This window comes from Crocodylus siamensis, chromosome 3, assembly GCF_052110815.1.
Source record: "Crocodylus siamensis isolate JL-2025a chromosome 3, ASM5211081v1, whole genome shotgun sequence".
NCBI classification, from domain to species: domain Eukaryota; kingdom Metazoa; phylum Chordata; order Crocodylia; family Crocodylidae; genus Crocodylus; species Crocodylus siamensis.
The window spans coordinates 147441208-147460500 of record NC_143397.1 but is presented as its reverse complement, the minus strand read 5'-3'; the positions used below and the strand labels follow the sequence as shown (position 1 = coordinate 147460500).

At 43.6% G+C, this 19293-nt stretch overlaps 1 long non-coding RNA gene across 1 annotated transcript in view; it reads left to right on the top strand.

The window, feature by feature from the left end:
* LOC149868959 (uncharacterized) overlaps window positions 1–19293 on the top strand; it is an 82143-nt gene that overhangs the window by 18330 nt on the left and 44520 nt on the right. Inside the window, exon 2 of the long non-coding RNA XR_016441044.1 lies at window positions 17650–17780. This is a non-coding gene — a long non-coding RNA (uncharacterized LOC149868959). The remainder of the gene's footprint in view (window positions 1–17649; window positions 17781–19293) is intronic.

Here is a 19293-nt window from a genome sequence, read left to right as displayed (position 1 = left end):
TCCTCCCTGGTGATGGCCCCTCTCTTCCATTGGGTGTACGCTTCCCTTTTAGCTAGAAGACATTCCCGGATGCTTTTGGTGAGCCATGGGGGCTTTTTCGCCATCCTACTCCCTTTGATCTGTTTTGGGGTTACCACCCTTTGGGCTTGGAGGATCCTCTTCTTAAGGAGTAACCACTCTTCTTGTACACCTGGCTCCCCTCCCCTCTGGGACCTCAGTACTTCCCCGACTATTCTCCTTAGCTTATTGATGTCTGCCCTCCTGAAATCTAGGGCTGCTGCCTTGCTGCAGGCCTTTGCCACCTTGCGCTGGATGGTGAATTCCAGCAGGTGATAATCACTGTTGCCCAGGTGGTCGAGCACCCGCAGCCCCCTCACCAGGTCGTCACTCGTGGCCAGCACCAGGTTCAACAAGGTGTCTCCCCTGGTGGGGCTGTGCACCTCCTGGGTTAGATGGAGGTCCTGCATTTTGGCTAGGACCTACCTGAGCAGTCAGACCTGGCTGACTGCTCTTCCCAGCAGATGTCTGGAAAGTTCAGGTTACCCATCCTTTGACCTGACTACCTCCGTGAGCTGACCCAAGAATTCCTGGTCTAGCTCTTCCCCTTGGTTGGGTGGTCTGTAGTAGACCCCCACCATTACATCTCCTTCCCCTCGACTGCCTTGTATTCTAACCCAACACTTCAGTGTGCCCCTCCTCTGACTCTGTGATATTTGATAAGGATGTGTATTCCTCCTTAATGTAGAGCGCCACACCCCCACCTTTCCTCCCTGTCCTGTCCCTCCTGTACAGCCTATAGCCCTTGATATTCACTGCCCAGTCATGTGTTGGGTCCCACCATGTTTCAGTGAGCCCCACTATGTCTGGGTTGGTGTCAGCTAGCAGGAGGGTAAGTTCCTCCTGCTTGTTTCCCATACTACGAGCGTTTGTGTAGAGGCATTTGAGGCCTCCTGTGGATGTGTGCACTGGCCCCCTAATCTCAGCATTGCCCTGGCCCCTATTGCTTACCTGTGTATATGTTCCACTCGTTGGTCTAGGCTGAGTGCTGCTTGGTTTAGCGGTCCAAGGCTTCCTCCTCCCTTGTCTTCTCCTTCCCCCAACAAGCCTAGTTTAAAGCCCGCAAGAGGAGATCTGCCAACTTAGAAGAGAACACATGCTTACCTTTAGGGGAAAGGTGGATCCCATCCCATCTGAGCATGTCTCTTGTTGTGATGAGTGGGTCATTGTCAAGGAAGCCAAAGCCCGCCTCAAGACACCGTTTCCGAAGCCGCCAGTTGGTCTCTGCGATGCACGTCTCATGTCGTCTTCCATGTCTGCTCACTGGTAGGACAGAAGAGAATACCACCTATGCACCTATCTCCTTCAGCACGCCCCCTAGAGCGTGGTAGTCCACCATCAGGTGATCAGGGCTTCTCCTGGCCACATCATTAGTACCCATATGGATTAGGACCATGGGGTAGTAATCGGTGGGTTGGATCACGGTGGGCCTGGATCATGCCCGTCATGTCCTGAATCTTTGTTCTGGGTAAGCAGTAGACCTTGCGTGTTCATGAACACAGACGATGTTCATAAATGCACTACAGTATTTATGGATTTCCCCATTTGCGGGGATCTCTAGAATGTATCCCTGGCAAATGGTGAGGGTCTCCTGTACACATAAACCAGTTTAAGTGATCAGAAACTGGTTTAAACCTGTAACAGAACAGATATTCAGTGCACATAAACCTGTTTAAAAATAGCTGAAACTGGTTTGAGATAAACCTTATTAAATGTAGTATTAGATATAACTGATTTGGCTCAGACTGGTTTAAGTAATGTCTGTCTCAGACCCCTTGCTGGTTTAATATAAACCAGACTCCCCCAGCATCCTGACATGCTCTCTGGCTGGGAGGGGCTCTCTGCTTCACAGCAGGGCTGGTCCCTCCCCTCTGCTGCCTATAAACTGTAATAATAATGCTTTACTAACAACAACCACAATAATAATACCATAACTCCTTGGAACTCTAATAAATGACCAAGACCTGATTATGCTAGATACCCTTCAAAGTTGCAACAAAAAAGACTGTCATTGCCCCAAAGAGGTGATCATCTGAGTATAGTAAAAGCTTTGTTATCTGGCATGAGTGGGGTAATGGGGGGGTGCTAGTTATCTAAAAATTCCAGTTATCTGAGAATTATACCAGCCCTGGCCTACAGTGGCAGCCCTCCCTGCCCTGCACAGATCCCTTTCCCCACCCCTGGCCCCTTCCTCCACAGGCTCCCAGCAGCTCCTCTATCGGCACTAACTAATGTAAATAACAGAAATACTTGAAGTGCATGCCACATAGATGCAGCCAAGATTCCAGTTTTTGGGAGATATTTCAAATTCTGGTTAATAGAGAATTAACCAGTTCCCTGCAGTGCTGGGGAGCTGAGCCCAGTGGGGGAAGCACCTCCAGCCACCAGGCTCAGCTCCCAGTGGCTCGCTACTCTGGGGAACTGACCCCTGTGGGGGGAAGCGGAGCATAGCTCCAGGCTGCGCTTTGCTTCCCGCCACCAGGTTCAGCTCCATGGAGCTATGCTGGGTGTGGGCTACTATGCCCAACACCACTCCTAGGTGGCAGCAGCAGCCTCCTGCCCACACCCCCAGGAAGGCTGCGGGGCTCTGGCAGAATCCTTCTGGGGGTGCGGGCCCCAATCTGCCTGTCAGATGACAGGAGGCTGCTCCTGCCACCTGAGACCGGCACTGCGCACAGCCCACATGCAGCTCCAGGAAGACTGGGGCTGCCACTGGCCCCAGGTAGCAGGAGCAGCCTCCTGTGATCAAGCAGGCAGCTTAGGGCCTGAACCCCCAGAAGGAGTCTGGAAGAGTTCCTGAAGCCCTCTAGGGGATGCAGGTGGGCCCCCAATCTGCCTGCTGAATGACAGGAAGTTGTGCCTGCTGCCTAGGGCCAGTGGCAGCAGCAATCTTCCTAGTGCTGAGCGTGGACTGTGCCCAGCGCCGGTCCCAGCTGGCAGCAGCAGCCTCCTGTCATCTGCCCATGCCCCCAGGAGGAGTCCAGCACATCCCCCCACCTCCCAGGGGTGTGGGTGAGCCCCCAGTCTGCCTGCCAGGTGACAGGAGGCTGGTGCTGCCGGCTGGGACCGGCACTGGGCGCAGCCCATGCTGGGAAGATTGGTGCTGCCGCTGGCCCCAGGGGACAGCACCAGCCTCCTGTCATCCAGAAGGCAGATTGGGGGCTCACCCGCACCTCCAGGAGGGCTTTGGGGGCTCTGCCGGACTCCTCTGGGGAGTGCGGTCTGCCGGATCATAGGATGCTGCTCCTGCTCCCTGGCTCCTGCTTGTCAATACCTTGAGGTGCAGGTTCCTAGAAATTTATGCACCTATCTCCTTGCAACTTGGCAGGCTTCATGCCTTCAGAAGGGGTTACCATCCCTGCATGTTCCTTCCAAATTAGGCAAGAAATGACAAAGTTATAGGCTGTTTTGTGCTTCCCCATTATAGCCTATGGGCAAAACTTCGAAACGGCATCGAAACAGCAAAACCATTTCAACAAAATGAACCAGAACAGTGCTTTCAAAACAAAATGAAACTTGAAATGAAACACTGTTCCGCTGAAATGTCAAAACCAAAGTTGAAGCAGAATGTTGCTGTTTCACCCAGCCCTACTGTATATAGTAAGAGGCAACAGATGGCTGTAGACATGGGAATACAACAAAACATATTAGACAATATTTCCATTGTTTCCATGATAGGGAGTGGGTCTGGCACAGCATCAGTTTATTCACTGTCAGTCTTCCTCCCCCACGTGTTTCCTCAGTCACTGCAATCAGCACTACTATCCTGCTCATCACTCAGGCCTGTCAAGATGGTTGTAGCTTTCATAGCAGAGGAAAGTTTGAAGGAGGATAATGAGGTAGTTTTGTTGCTGTTTACATGGAACTCCTAAGCATGAAGGGCAGCATAAGACTGTTTGAAAATGTAACAAGTATATGAGGGAGGCTGTGATTGATTATCAACCTCTTGGAAGTGGGAGTCAATATTTGAATACTGAATGAAAGATGAAGGATGGGCTATGAAAGGCCTTGAAACTGAAGACAAGTAGCTTATTTTTTATGTAAAAGATAAAGAGTTGAAAAATAATCTTTGCAGCCGCATCTTGAGTGGATATGAGTGTGGCAAAATGCATTTGTTACGCCCAGAGGAAAAGGTGTTGGAGTAATATTTTACATGAGAACTTGGATGAGAAAACTTAGCTGTATAGATGGATTGGAAAGGATTAGTTATGCAGCAATATTCATGGTGAGAGGACCACAGCAAGGGTAGGCAAAATGGTGGATCTGACTGGTAGCCAGACTCCATTTCCAAGCAGCCCCTGGCTGCTCATTGTGGCTGGTTTCCATGGGGACCTCAGGAACACCAGCGCCATGACAGTGCGGGGCCCAGGTTTCCATGGAGATCAGCCCCAGTAGCACTGGCAGGGCATGTGATTAGCAGGGAGCTGCTCCAGTGCTGGAGCTGGGATCTTGCAGTGCTGACAGTATGGTCCAGGGCTAGGGCAGAGCCATGATCCACTGCTTGTACACCCTTGCCCGGGGTGTGCGGGTAGCAGATCACAGGTGTGCCCCAGCTCCAGACCACATTGTCACTGCCACAAGATCCAAGCTCCCCAGCTTGCCACGTGCCCTGCTAGCACTGGTGAGGCCAGTCTCCATGGAAACTCTGGCCCCACACTGTCACAGTGCCAAATCCATGGAGACCCCAGGAGTAACCAACTACAGTGACACGGGCAGGGGCTGTTGGGAAACATAGTCTGCCACAGGCCTGGTCCGACCCACAGGCCAGACTTTGCCTTTTGTGTTATATTGTCCATTGAATACATAACTTTTTTTGCACTAGTTTCTTCAAGTATATGTTGTGCCATCCTCCATACTCGATTTCAGTTTCCTTGGTAGTAACCATGCCTCCTCTCATGTGCTCTCTCTCTGTCATTGAGTTTGTATACAAATTATAAGGAGTAAACGGTATACTTATAACAATGTGGTGGGTAGTACATAGCAACTTTAAAATTTGTACAAATAATTTGCAAAGCATTTACAGAACATGGAAGTTATAATATATAACGGAGTAGAGCAAATACACATACTGTATTGTAAAAGTTGCTCATTTTATTATGAATAGCTCAGATAAGCTCAGGAAATCATATCTAATAAAATGAGCAGCCCTCAGAGTTGAATACATGTAATTTTAGAGGTTGTTGACAAGTTGTAACTATTTAACAATCCATTTAGAATAAATTATGCTGTTGTAGGATATACATTGAATATTCCAAAGCACATACAGGGAATAGTTTGAAACTCTTGGTTATGCAATTTGTCAACATGTAGGCATAGAAATTAAGATAGCCAAGGAGTAGAAGTTCATCTAATTTGTCTGTCAGTAAAGAATTGTGCATTTGTATATTTTAAGGTGCTTTTTCCAGTCTAGTTTAAATTCTTTAGGCAATAGTGCTTCCAGCACCTCATTAGAGGAAATGATTTCACAGCCTAATTGCTTGTTTGGACTTTATTCTTGATATTTCTAATATGATATTTACAGTAATAATTCTTAAATAATGAAGTAAATATAAATTGAATGGTTGATGATTTGAAATAACTAGCTTGTTAGATGTACATTGTCTTATTTGAATATCTTGCAGACAACTAAACCTTATTAGAAAGGGGGAAATGTGTTTTGCAAACTTTTTATGAGGAAAATTTGTATTTTTAACGTCTTTGTGGTTTTTATAAATTAGAATATTTGGAAATTAAATTTCTTCCAAAAAAATAAGAATTTAACTTTTAAATCTTTTCAACTTTCGTTTCCATTGGAGATAGGCTTAAAAACAAAGTTTAAAAAATCATATTTAAGGCAATTTGAAAAAGTTTGAAGAGACACAGGAGAATGGAAAGATAATCTCTTAATCTCATTCACAAATTTCATTTTGCTCAAACCCCCATTTTGTATTCCCCATCCCCTTTAAGAATGGGCATGAACATTATATACTAGCTCATTAAAAATGAGCCTGCTCACTCACACATCAATCCTCCTTAGTTTGCTATATTCATCTTTAAAATGATGAGCCACTTTGATTTCTTTTACTAATAGCATATGTAGAATAATACAGTGGTTCAGTTCAAGGATATATAAACTTCCTATTGTGGCACTGACTCCAACGAGAATCTTATTTGCAATGTCAGCACTTGAAGATCACTAATGTAACTAAGGCAGGGTGATTGGGGCAGTAGCTCCAGGTGCCAATTTGGAGGGTAGACTGGAAAAACAGCAGGTGCCATCAGTGTCATGGCAGCAGCTGGAAGTTGCACTTGCTGCTGCCTCCAGACATTCTTCTGCCCCAGGTGCCCAGATGCCTTGTTACGCCTCTGCTGAAGATTACAGGAATCATACACTGCCATGGTGATGCATGTAAAATACATTAGTATTTAGAAATATATATTTTCTGTAACAGTCCCACACTGGTCAATCAGCTTGTGTAAGGTCCACTAATGTTCAGATCAGCCTGTGTCTAGGCTTCCCCAGTCTATTCTCTATCTCCAATCTCTCCTGCCATGACGTGGTCTTAATGTGAAGTTCTTAAAGATGTTGAAGACTGGTAACAGGACAAAGGCTGGCCACATTGAGGTGCCCAGTGCAGTATGTTGCCTCCCAGACTTGCACGCTACCATCCATGAGAAGCAGGGTTGGGGGTAAGGGGCATCATCCTTGTCAGAACCACCATCCAACTTTGTGCCTTAAAGGCATTAATCGTGATCACCTGCCATGTGCAAAGTCATGCCTATGCCTTGCTGGTGTTGTCCAACATCACATTTAGGAGGCTTCCCACTTTACTAACTTCAGTCTGTTGCTTCCTGTAAACACCGGTTTTGGTTTCAGCTGTTCCTTGGCTTCGACCCCTTTTTCCTCTAGCTGGGCTCTGTCTGTCTTAGGTGCAGGGCCTGGTTTAGGAGCTGCAGCCCTTCCCAGTTTTCCAGCCTTTCTCTGGCATCTGCCCTGCTTGGGGCAGGGCTCTATCCCTCATTGCACTTCATGATGACCTCCTGCACTCTGCCTTGCTTAAAAAATCCTCTGCCTTTCCCAGGATCTCATACACCTGAGGCAATGCTTCCTAAAGAGAAATGCACATTAAAAGGCAACGCTACCCTTCAGTCCTAGCATCCAAGTATCACTGGTTGGGCTGTGCCACTGCTGCCAGCGTCTCCTTCCAGACTCTCAGCTTCCAAGCCCTTGGAGTTCCCATCAGTCTGCAAGATAAGACTCCCATGTACCTGCACGGCCTCTGGGAGTTCCCATTCCCCAGCTGGTGGACCTCTCGCTTCTTCCCCTTTCTCTGTTGCAGCTTCCACCCAGGCTTTTGATGAGCCCAGGGGCACTCTGGGGTGCCCATTGCCTGCTTCCTCCTCCTTTTCACAGACCAGTCTAATCTTTTAATTAATTTTTAAAATTCTGAGCCACTTCTATTTCTTTAACTAATAGCATTTGTAGAATAATACAGTGGACTGGAAATGGAGTGCCCTCATGCTCCCAGCTACGTTTTCTTCTTAAAAGGACAGTGTTCTGGCTCACTGCTGCATGGCCTCTCTTTCTTCCTGGCCCCTGCCTCTGTTCCTCTCTCTCTTTCTCTCTTTCCCCCTTGCCTGAGTAACAGGGTTCGAGTAACACGCATGCACATGTACACCCCCCCCCTTTATGCAATACTTCAACTTTGAAAAATCAACTCTGTAAAGTTTCCTGAGTTCCAGTAGAAAGAATATAATATGCTGATTATATTATTAATCTCCCTGCATTAATACTAGGTATTGATACTGAAGCAATTTCTAAACTATATACATCAGGTTGGGATTTCTGAGAAGGATGTTGATTTTATAATGCAGCATTTGATGCAATTTTCTTCACTCATAACTGAAATATTAATTGTACACACACGTGCGTGCGCACGCACACACACACACTGTTTTGCATTTCAGATTATAAATTGCTAGTGTATATTTTAGTTTGCATCCAAAAAGATGTACTGCATTAAGAGTTGTGGGTTCTCACTGTGTTTGCAAAGCAGATCAAAGTTATTACTTGCCTACCTAAACACGGAATCTGAGAAGTCTACCAGTGCTTCAGTTTTACAACTTTCACAGGCTTTTTTAATGAAGAAGTTGTGTGGCTGGAAGTTTGAACAGAGCTGCTTTGCTGGAGTTCTGAATGCTTGGGCAAGTTTTGTTTTTGCTTTTGTTCTTTTTGCCTGTTGTTGCTCAGGTTATCAGTTTCAGTAATGTACACTTTTCAAACAAAATAAATTTGGGAAGAACAAACTTAATTTACATTTACTAAATTATCTTCCCTCCATGTATCTATACCTTTTTTACGAGCTAAGAAACTGAATTGAGGTTGTATGAAGATTCTGAGGGTATTGTGAAAATCCTAATATTAAAGCGTGTAATATATGGTGCCCAGTTAAGGGTAGTTGCTTGTATGGTGTGTATCTGCACCCTAGAGAACATTCATATACTGGGTTTGAAGATTCATGATATACATGGCCAGAATACCCCAACCTGAGGAGGAGGCAAGGTGAATGGGAGGCCAGAATTTGATAGTTTGCCTGTCTAGTCTGGCTTTTGTCTGATCGCTGTTCTGCTCAATCTGTCCCTGTATGTATTTTAAAATGCAATTTAACACGGGTAAGTACTTCTGTATTTGGAAGGGTCCACGTCTTCTGCAGTGCCTTTGGTCCATTACTTTTTGAAGTGACTTTGTACTATACTATGTGCATTTTAAGTGTAATCTAAATACAGAAAAGGTAAGTAATACCTTAAAATTGACCTTGAATCATTTCTTGATTTTTGTTATTTTGTTCTGTCTGGTTACTGAGAGACAAAAACAGATTTCTGGAGGTTTCTTTTAATTACCCTAAGTGATTTCTAAGTAGCTGGAACAGCTTTTGATGCAACCTGATTTGAATATATTCCAGGCCCCACATAGACACCTATTTTAAAGGCACAGCATGCTTAGCATGGCTTCCTGCCAATCAAGCAGTTGTCACTTGCTAGACAGTCCTAAACAACTTCTGCTCTTTCCTCAATTTTCTGTCTGTTTGACTGATGGGGGCTGCATGGATTTTTCTCCCCCTCTCTCCTTTGTCATGCAGCAGTGTCGCCAAACACAAGGGAAATTCAGCAGCGGAAACTAGTATTGCCCATGCAGCTAGCAACCAGGAATTGGATTATGGCCCTTAAAACAAATTAGAGCAGATTATGGTACTAGTAGTTCCCTGAATCTACTTCTTTACATTCCTCCGTTCCTTGACAAAGAGTTTGGTGGGATGGGAGGGGCTTGGGTTGTTTTATTTTGTTCTGCCACTGCAAACAGTTTCAAGCTCCATATACATTGGCAAGAATGAAATACAGCCCTGCTTCTCCATAACTGCATGCAACCACATCATGTGCAGTTTGCATGAACAGTGTGGCCTGGCTCTTTAACTGTAATGTTTACAGGCCTAATCTGAGGCTAACTAATCTGATGCATATACTATAGGTTCTCCTTTAAGTACATAACACAGTTGTGAAGGGCCTCTAATACTGTAACCAGATCAACAATGAAGCATCTGTAATATTTCAGTAACTCCTTAAAAAATGAAACTGAACCTGGTTTAAAAAAATGGCATATTCGCTCTTTAATTTTTGCTAGAACCCTGCAAAGAACCGTGGTATCAGTCGTAATGCTCACTCAAATACTGGAAATACCTTAATTTTGCAAACTCAAAAACCATACAATTCTTCTAGATTTCACGTTTTCACATTCACTTTTGCCAGTAAGTAGAATTTAACCTATGTACACTACTGTACTCATTAAAAATTCCTGGCCTTTTGGACAGAGATGTAACCAGGGATTTTGGTGAAATATGGGAGGGGGGAGGGGCAGGATGAAATGATAAAATAAATGATCTTTAATAAAAAAAAATACTCATTGACAGTACATCAATTCCTGTAAAGGTTTGATTTTTGATTACTTTTGATTAAAATGTTTCTTTATTTCATTCTTAGTTCTTAATACTTCCAAACTAGAAGGTCTCTATTTAATGGAGTCAGTATCAAGAACTTCTGTCATGACTAGACATTAAGGTTTTAGTTTACATCCTTCGGTGTGATGATGACACATGGTAGTGTCCTCACCTTGCAGTGTTTGCCTTGTCTAACTTTCTTAGGGATAATCACTGCATTGGTTTTTATTTATATCCGTATCTTCAGCAGTCAGTAGCCAATTCATCAACTGGCACCAATCATTTCATTTGTCAAGATAAAATAAATATTCAGCTTCAATTTCTTTCTACCCAGCTTTATAATGGAATCATAGGCATAAGAGATGGAAAATGTCCTAGTAGATCTTAGGACAATGTCCTAGGATATTTTCTAGTAGCTCATCTTCAGTGTAGCTGTAATAGTCCCAAACTGTTGGGTTTTCTGCCTCTTCCACTGGAGATTGTTGATAGACAAATATACCTGATATATGTATTCCTAATATCCATCCTGCACTTGTCTTAATTTTATCCTGTTATTTCAAGTCATGCCACATGTGGCTTCCTAAAGAATTCATCTCCATGGTTCACATTTTTCCTTTTTGAATAATTTTGAAAAGTCATTTTCTTCTTCTTCGTTGTAACCTATCCCAAAATCTGAACCTAGTTATTTCAACCTTCCCTTGAAGGGCAAATTTTTAAATCCCTTTGGCCAGCAGTTGACAGCCTTTTCAGGTTATGGGCTGGAATGACTTAGCTTGGGTCAGAGACAGGTGGGCTCAAGACCTAGTTGCTGCTGGAACCATACCTTCTCACTGAGGCTGTATGGGGAGAGTGCCTGCAGCCAGTTTTTACCTGTGGCAACATGGGAGAGTGTTCAGTGTTGCTTCTGAGGCCTCTGGTGAATGACATCAAAGCTCCATGTTTGCAGGCTGGCTCAAATGGCTCCACAGGCAATAGGTTTGGCAACCCATGCCTTTGACCTTTCTCTTGCTTTTTCTCAGAAGCCATTATTTCTTGTCAGTGTTGCAGACAGTTGTAAATTTTCCAGTGAAATATTAAAAAAAAGGAAAATGTAGTTTCTGCAAAGCTAAAATTTTCCCCAGGAAAAAAAATTGATTTTGCTACAAATGTTTGACTCTTTTTCATTTTTGTTTTGAGTTGGGTAAACCCAAACTGAAACCAAATTGAAGTATGTAGTTTCAGATGTATATGATACAAATCTGTCTTCTTAAGCAGCCATGGTTTCTTAAGGAAATAATGTGCTTCATGCTCCCATTTTCCTTTATTGGCTGGATTATATCTCCCATGATTCACTGAGCTGTTCTCTCTGGCTTCAGTGCTGTGGTGCATCATCCAAGTCATCTGACCATGGTATCTGACTTACTGAGGGGAAAGAGCTGTGATACAACTCATAGTAGGCACCTAAGCAGTTGCTGGAGAAACAGATTAATGTTGTTTCTAGCCTAAATTAAATGGTTTGATTTATGACATTTCACTTTGGGAACCTACAAGTGTTTTTAGTATTCTGAATGGCATTTTTGGGACTTTTTCTTATTCAATGAAATATTTATGATTTTTAAAAATTTCTTGCTATATCTCAAATGTAATGGAATCTCTGAGTTTTGGCCAGTTCTAGTCAGTTGTCAACTAATTGCAGGGGACAAAAAAGGAAGTGTTGGTGTGGTCAGAGGGTCAAAATGAGTAAACCCTTGGGGAACACCAAGCAGAGCACCCTGGCCAGTGCCCACAGGCTCTCAAAAGAGGCCAGAGAGCCAGCGGCTACTACCCAGTGGTACTCTGCTTAGATGCGGGAATGGAGTAAACTCAGGAAAAAGGCCCCACGGTCCCCAGGGACCCTCCTGGCCAGAGTCTCCATCCTGGTCAGCCAGATGGCCAGCTTGGCTAGGGCTAGGACTTTTGATTTGTATTTCAAGACTCAGCACATTTATTTTATGACACGATAACCTCTGTCCCCTTCATACAGACCTTTTATTCCCCCTCTTAAAGTACTATGCTCCTTTTACCTTTTAGGCTTTCTTGTCTTTCTATGGATCTTCCTTCCTACATAGTAAAGCTTTACCAATACAATGAAGTCTGACAGTTCAAGCTTGTTTCACATTCCAGAACCTTTTGCAGAAAGGAAATTTCAGTCTTATTTGATTCCTTTCCTTGAGAACAGTTCTTCTCAATCTTGCCCAGAAAAATGCAATTATTGCTTTTCCCCTTCCTCCTATTCTGGACATGCACATATGTACACACTACAATACAGATCGTGATTCATTCAAATTTCTGAGACAAAAGAGAGTGGAGAGTGTGTGCATTCATCTGAATATTAGGATTTGCAATAATGATTTTCAGATTATAATTTATTTCTTCACATGTCCTATAGCATATACAAGGCTTGTCTTCTATCTCTTTATAACCTGATGTGTAGAAATGTACTCCACACTAACACAGCCCATGTAGAGGTATTTATTAGTCAACTGATACAATACCAGGCTTTAAACTGTGTAATGCTTTATTGTCCTTTTTCTTTGTTTGTTTTGATGAATATCCATGAGCTAGAGTCTGAATGCTGACCTGTTGTTTTACTCATAGGCTTAGCATGAAAGACTTCAAAAGGATTTTTTAAGGAGCTGAAGTCCTAACTGATTGTGATTTATATGCTGATATTATTTGTTTTTTTCTTTTCAGATGTTCATATGTACAGTTACTGAAGCAAGATACATATTTAGAAATTATTATTGTTGTCATTATGCAAAAATTAGCACTATAAAAAATGTAATTCCTTGGCCTTTTGGTTCAATTAATAACAAGGCACAAAATCTTTCTGGAAAAAACATTTATCTCTAAAGATATGTTGTTATCCATGTAAAATATGTGGTGAAATTTTCTTTCCCTGGTATGTCTGAGTGAGCAAAGTGATGATTGTTGTGCCTCAGAGGGGATTATCTCTGAGGATGAGAGAGGATACCATTCCCTGAGGCTTAACCTGAAAGGTCTACAAAAGCCCTTGTGGTAGCATTGATTAAAGCAGTGTTTCCCAACCTTTTCCAGCCCAAGGCACACTTACATTAATAAAAATTTTCTGCAGCACACCTACTAAAGCATTCCCCATCTTCATATCTATTGTAGCTCATTGCCATGGCAAAATTCCACAGCACACCTGCTCATTTCTGACGGCACACTTCTGTGCCGCAGCACACTGGTTGGGAAGCACTGGATTAAAGCAAAAGCACTGCTGACCTGAGTCTAGAGCCCAAGATCCTGGAGTCACATGGTGAGATCACAATGTCATCTTTGACTTTCTTTTTAAAGGCCTAGAAAATGTGACTCGAGGTATAACTATTTCCTGTGTGCTTTACTTATAATCACAGAAAGGTAGGGCTAAAAGGGACCTTGGGGGGTCATCTAGTCCAACTCTCTGCTCAAGATAGGATTGTCTTATTAAACCATTCTATGCAACAGTGGCTTTCAAAAACCATTTTAGACTTGAAGCACCCCTCTCTATACTCAAGGTACTCCTTGGAAAATGCTAGCTCTTAGTTTTCATTTATTTATGACTACAGAAAAAATATAAAGCTATTTTTTCTCTTGCAAAAATCTCAGAAAGACCCAAACAGGTCAAAATGGTTTTAACACTATGGATTCCTATTTGAAATCTCTGAGTTTACCTTGTGAATCATGTCTGCACATCTAATAGTGCCCTCGCACCCTGGTGAATAATCACTGCTATACAAGTATAAGTCTAACCTATTCTTAAAACTGCATAAAAAACCCTCTTTCCCAACTATGAGGCATGATGCCTCAAAAGGCCAAGAACACCTTAACCTGCCACAGGTTAAGCAAGACACTGCAAGGACAAAAAGTAATTTATTAAAATACAGTTGAAAGATCCAAGGAAGAAGACAGTGTCTCCTGTTATAATGGAAAGCAATGTCCCCTCATTAGCCCAACTCCACTCCAATCCCCACCCTTAGTCCATATTGTTCTGATCAAGGGATACAATTCCTTCATGATCCCAAGTGTGGCAATCAGTTTGACCTCAGTGGAAGAGCAAGTCTTAAGTGTTTTAGTCCCAGCAGGAGAATCAGGATACCCCAGCGGTGGAGTAACTAAGTGGGGGCAATAAGGGCAACTTGTGTTTGTGGAAGGGATGGGTGTTGTGAGAGAAAAAAAAAAGTAGCCACTGCCAGGACAATTGTGAACATGGCAGCAACCTGAAGTCACCACTTTTGCTTTGTCTTTAGTGCCTAGGCTCATCCCTACACAGCTGAGCCCCAGTGAAAATCCCCAGCCAACATGCAATGGTTCTGAAGAAGGTGAAAAAAACTCCATGATGCCTGTTAGCAACAAGGACAAAAATCCTCAGCCCCATGTGTCAACCAGAAAGCACAGAAGCATAAGGAAAAAAACCCCCACCCTTCCCTCAGCACTGCAACCTCAGGACCAAAAAACACAACTCCACATATTTATGTTGTGCTGTACCCTCCACAAACTTATGCCAGATCCTTTAATCTTCTTTCATAACCAAGCTAATTATAGAGTGGTGCTTCATCCATTTGCTGCTGAGCATGGTCCTTTCCCATGTTTTACCTGTTCAGGGCTGCGGAGCTCTTCTTGTCATTTCCAACTGATGTGTTTGTGGTAGAGGGAGGGTTCTTTTGGGCTTTCAACTGTTACTCTTCACAAAACATTGAAGGAACTGCTACTTCTAGACCCATGCTTATCCAGCTCCTTCTTGAAAATCTCCAGTGAAAGAGATTCTACAACTTCCCTAGGTAATCTATTCCACGGCTTCACTGTTTTAATAGAGAAAGTTTTCTGATACCCAATCTAAAACCTACCTTGCTGCAATTTCAGTCCATTGTCATGTATCTTATTCTCTGCAGCAGTGGAGAAAAGATGTTCTTCTTTATGGCAGGGGTTCCCAAATTGTGTATCTCTGCTGCCACCTCAACAAAGACTAGGGAAAAAGTCATGGCATGGCTTTGGATCATAGAGCCTTCATGTATCAGACTGCTTTGATTCAACCCTGCCTGACAGAGGAGGCTTCCTGGGAGTTAGATGGGAGAAAAAAGGTAGGGAGGTCAATGCTATGGATAGTTGTGTTGTATACAGTGAATTGGATTGCTTGGTAACTCATTTCAGCAACATATGTTGTAATGACTCAAGGAAGAAAGAATTCAAATCCCTTTAACCAGATGCGATACTCTATCCATGAAAGCTGAGATTCTGAAAAAGGACTATTTTGTGCAAACCATTTCTCTCAGATGGCATTGAATGGACTTAGAAGAATCCAACTGGGAAGACTTTGGTCTGTAGACTTGTTATATTATTCAGTCAAGCAATGTTTAAAAAAAATCAGTAGGAGAATAGGAAAATCATTCTGTCTGAATTGTAGCATGTTCATCCTCTCTGTGATGTTAAAGCTAATGATAATTGGCTTAACAAGATGGTGAAAACAATAGGGTTTGTTTACAGTGTGTTAAGTTTCTGTTATTGTAATGCTAAAGCGTGTGCAGACATGAACATGTGGTAAAGTGACATGAGACAGGCCAGACCTTGATATACAAGTGAGTGCTGCCAGGAGAGCTCAGTGTGACAATTCTGGGAAAACTGGGAAACTAGAACCGTGCTGGGGGAGAAAAAGAAAAAAAAAGTTGAGAAAGCAATATTGGACTTATATACACATTGAAAAATAAGAGAAGCTTTTAGGCATGCTTTCATGTAAAGTTCAAGCCAAATCCCACTCACCTTCCCATTGAAAGAAATATGTTGAAGTCAATGGTCTTTGGGTTGGGAGTGCTACAAGTGTTAGCTGTTCTTATATTTTTGTTTGCAAGAGTACAGCAAGCGTGTTGGACTGAATTGTGCCTTTTTAATTGGTAATAAGGAATAGAAATAAAATGATGGTAGTTACAATTTGAGTTGCACCCTTTCTGTTTCCTTCCTCTTTCCTGCAAATAGTAGTTGTCCTTGAAATATACTAAGCATTTTGTATGAATTCTGTTTCTCAGCGCTAATAATGGCGATACACTGATTTGAATGGTTCCTTCTAGTAGCACCCTCAAGCAGGTTGCCAGTGCCACTCTGGCCTTTGGAGATGCTGAGCAGGCAGTGCTGTAACAAGTGGGGGGTGAGTGGGACAACCGTCCCAAGCGCCGAAATGAAGTGTCGCTAACAAGTGCTGCCCAGCCAAGGCAGGGCACAGGATGGAGCTGCGAGTGGCTCTTTGGGGGAGGGGGGGGAAGGGGATGGGAGAAGGGTGGCTCTGGCTGCCATGTACACTCCTGGGCATAGGCGGTGGAGGGCCAGGGCTTAGCCTCCCCCAAATGTGGGGCAGCAGTGGCAGCACAGAGGGCAGCAGATCAGCCTGGGTGCAGGGTCTGGGCAGCTGCAGCAGCGGGGAGGGGCACACACAGACACAGATGAGAAGCCAGAGCCTACAGGCAGCCAGGAATGTGAAGCAGCGCCCAGCAAGTAAGTGTGTGCTAGGCAGTGTGTGTATGTGTGTAGAAATATCTTTTAAGTTAAGTTTTTTACTCAGCCCCCCTAAATAAGATTTTCTCCCTCTAAGTTCCCGGGCAAGCATTGGGGGGGGTGGCGGGGAACAGGATGTGTGCCTCCCAGATCTGTGCACAGGGTGAGGGCAAGCTGCCACTGCGCACTTTCCCCCAGGCACTAAACTTTGTTGCAATGGCACGGTGAACAGGGTTTTTTTCTCGCTGTCTTTTGATAATTCTCCAAATGGAAACTAAAGCTGATAAAACCCTAGTAGCTTAGTCTACCATTTTTTTTTCTTAGAGGGGAGAGAATGATTTCATATTGTGTGATTAGTAGCTTGGTTGAAAATTTTCCCCCAAAACTGTTTATCAATGCACAGTTTGGTCTCTGAAAAGATCTTTCTTTACAAAAAGTGTCTTTTCTCCTTGAAAAATTTAGCACTGTCAAAAAAGTCTTTAATGTCTGACCAAGATGTGGAGTTCTTTCTTTTTTTAGTCTTTTTTTTAAAAATAAAAATGCACCTATTTTCTAAACAGCTCTCATGATGAGTACAAACTTATTACTCTTGTTGAGGTTTTCTGAGTGAAGCCTGTAGGTGAAATTTGATCTATGTGCTCATGGAAACTTCTTATTGGTATAATCCCAATTATTTTGTACAAATTCCTGTTGGGGTGCAATAAGCTTCTTTAGAAATTGTGATTAAAATATTCTGGGTGTAAGATGCAAGGCAAATCTTTCCTTAGTTGTTATGAATCAATCTGTGGAGTGGTTAAAAAAGAAAAAAAACCACAGAAAACAACAGATTCTTCTGTTAATTTCTATGGGACCTTTTACAAGGATAACTACTGTTACATTGGTAGGTATGGATGAGATCCTATTTTGTCTTTTACATACAGATACTGTGCATTTCTGTGGGGATGAGGACTCCATTGGAGAGCCTCTCTGAGAGCTGGAGTCAGAGCTGGTCCCATTTCTCTGATCTTTCATTGCTGGCCAGTGTAATTAGGAAAGCAGAGCTCTACCTCACAGTATCCTTCACTCTTCAGGTTACAAGGCTGATGCTGAGCTGATGAAACTGTGGTTGCCTTTTGTGCAGGTAAGGATGCCTGGTACAATACTCAGTGATTCTGTAAGATGGGAAAAGCACTTCTTCAAAGGGACATAGGCACAATGTATATCCAGTCATATAAGATCACCTTGCACTTCAGTCATCATGATTAAAAGCAGGTGAGTTTGGAATGCTTTCCTTCTCTTTCATTTTGTAAAAAGTTTTTGAAGTGCTCCTTGTTGTTATCTTTGGTAACTGCCTGCTTTGTGAGGCTGGACTGAGAGAGTTACATTTTTGTCTTCCTTATCTTTTCACTATTCAATCTTTCTCCCACACAAGGACTTCCTTGCACTCCCATTTAAATTACTGGGACTTTTGCCAGTGGCTTCAGTGGATCAAGTATGGTTGCCAAGCTGACTAGCAGCAAACTGGAGATGTTACCAAGTTACTGACTGCCAGAATACCAAGCTGCCAGCTCCTGGCTCTTGGGGTTAAATTGGCACCTCTGCCCTGACTGTTTATGCTGAGTGAAAGGACTGAAGTTGCATACCTGATCATAGGAGGATCCCACTAGTAAGTAAAGGCACTGCAGTCAACAGCCACATAGCTTCCTTTCAGTTATTGCCTTGCAGGCCCTGGCATGCAGGGACATGCACACCAAGTGCTGCTGAAACTGCAGCACTGGGTGGCTGCTCTAATTCAGATGGAGTCTCAGGGCGGTCTAAATTATGCAGAGGAGTTGCTCCATTCCCTACAGCAATTCAGACTTAAGAGATCACCAAGATGGCTTAAACCTACCTTCTTACTTGTTCCTCTTCGTTTGTGAGCTCTATGCTGCATGACCTTGAGATGTAGAGATGGTTTCTGTCAACTCACTCAGCAAACTATCAGAACAGAAGGCATTGGCTTTACGTGGCACAACCCTTAGGACATAGATTTGTGGGTGTTTTACATTTCAGTGCCTACTGAGTATACATAACGTGAGTATATAAATGCTAATCCAGAAATGCAAACCTGTATATGTATTCATATTTATATGTAACTGCTAAATCTATAGCTTATTGGGCATTCTACAGGAAGGCAACAAGGTTGTCTTGTTATGCAGCCGGAGGATATATGTGGCACTTAAATGTGGGCTACGTGCTGTAGGAGGTGGTCCTCCCCAGCATTTCCATGTGGGCTGTGCCAGTTCCACCCCCCTACAGTGGCCCAGCTGCCGTACTGGCTGCAGTGACAGTGGCACATGGCTCCTTATCCTCTGCCACGCCAGCTGTCCAGGTGGTGTGGAGGCCCCCAGTACACACTTGCCACATGGCAGTGGGATAGGCTGCTGCCAGGGCCCAAGGGCCACCAATTGGATAACACTGGTTTAGAGTACTAGACTGCGATTCAGGAGACCTGGTTGTGTTCTTAGCTCTGCCATCTTCAGTAATTGCTTCACGGCTGTATTTGAGTGGATCTAGGATTCTGAAAACGGGAGTGATATCAGGATCTGACCCTTAGCTTCTGCAGATGTCAGGATATGGCAAATACTGCTGATTACTCACTTAGCTCGGAAAGAGGGGCCAGGAAGCTCAGTTCTGCCATGATTCAACCCTCAGCTTCTGTGGACTGCAGGAGTGGAGGAAGAATTGAAGTGGGGTGTCAGTGCCTTGGATTCAACCCTAAACTTTTTGTTTACCCCGTTTAAAC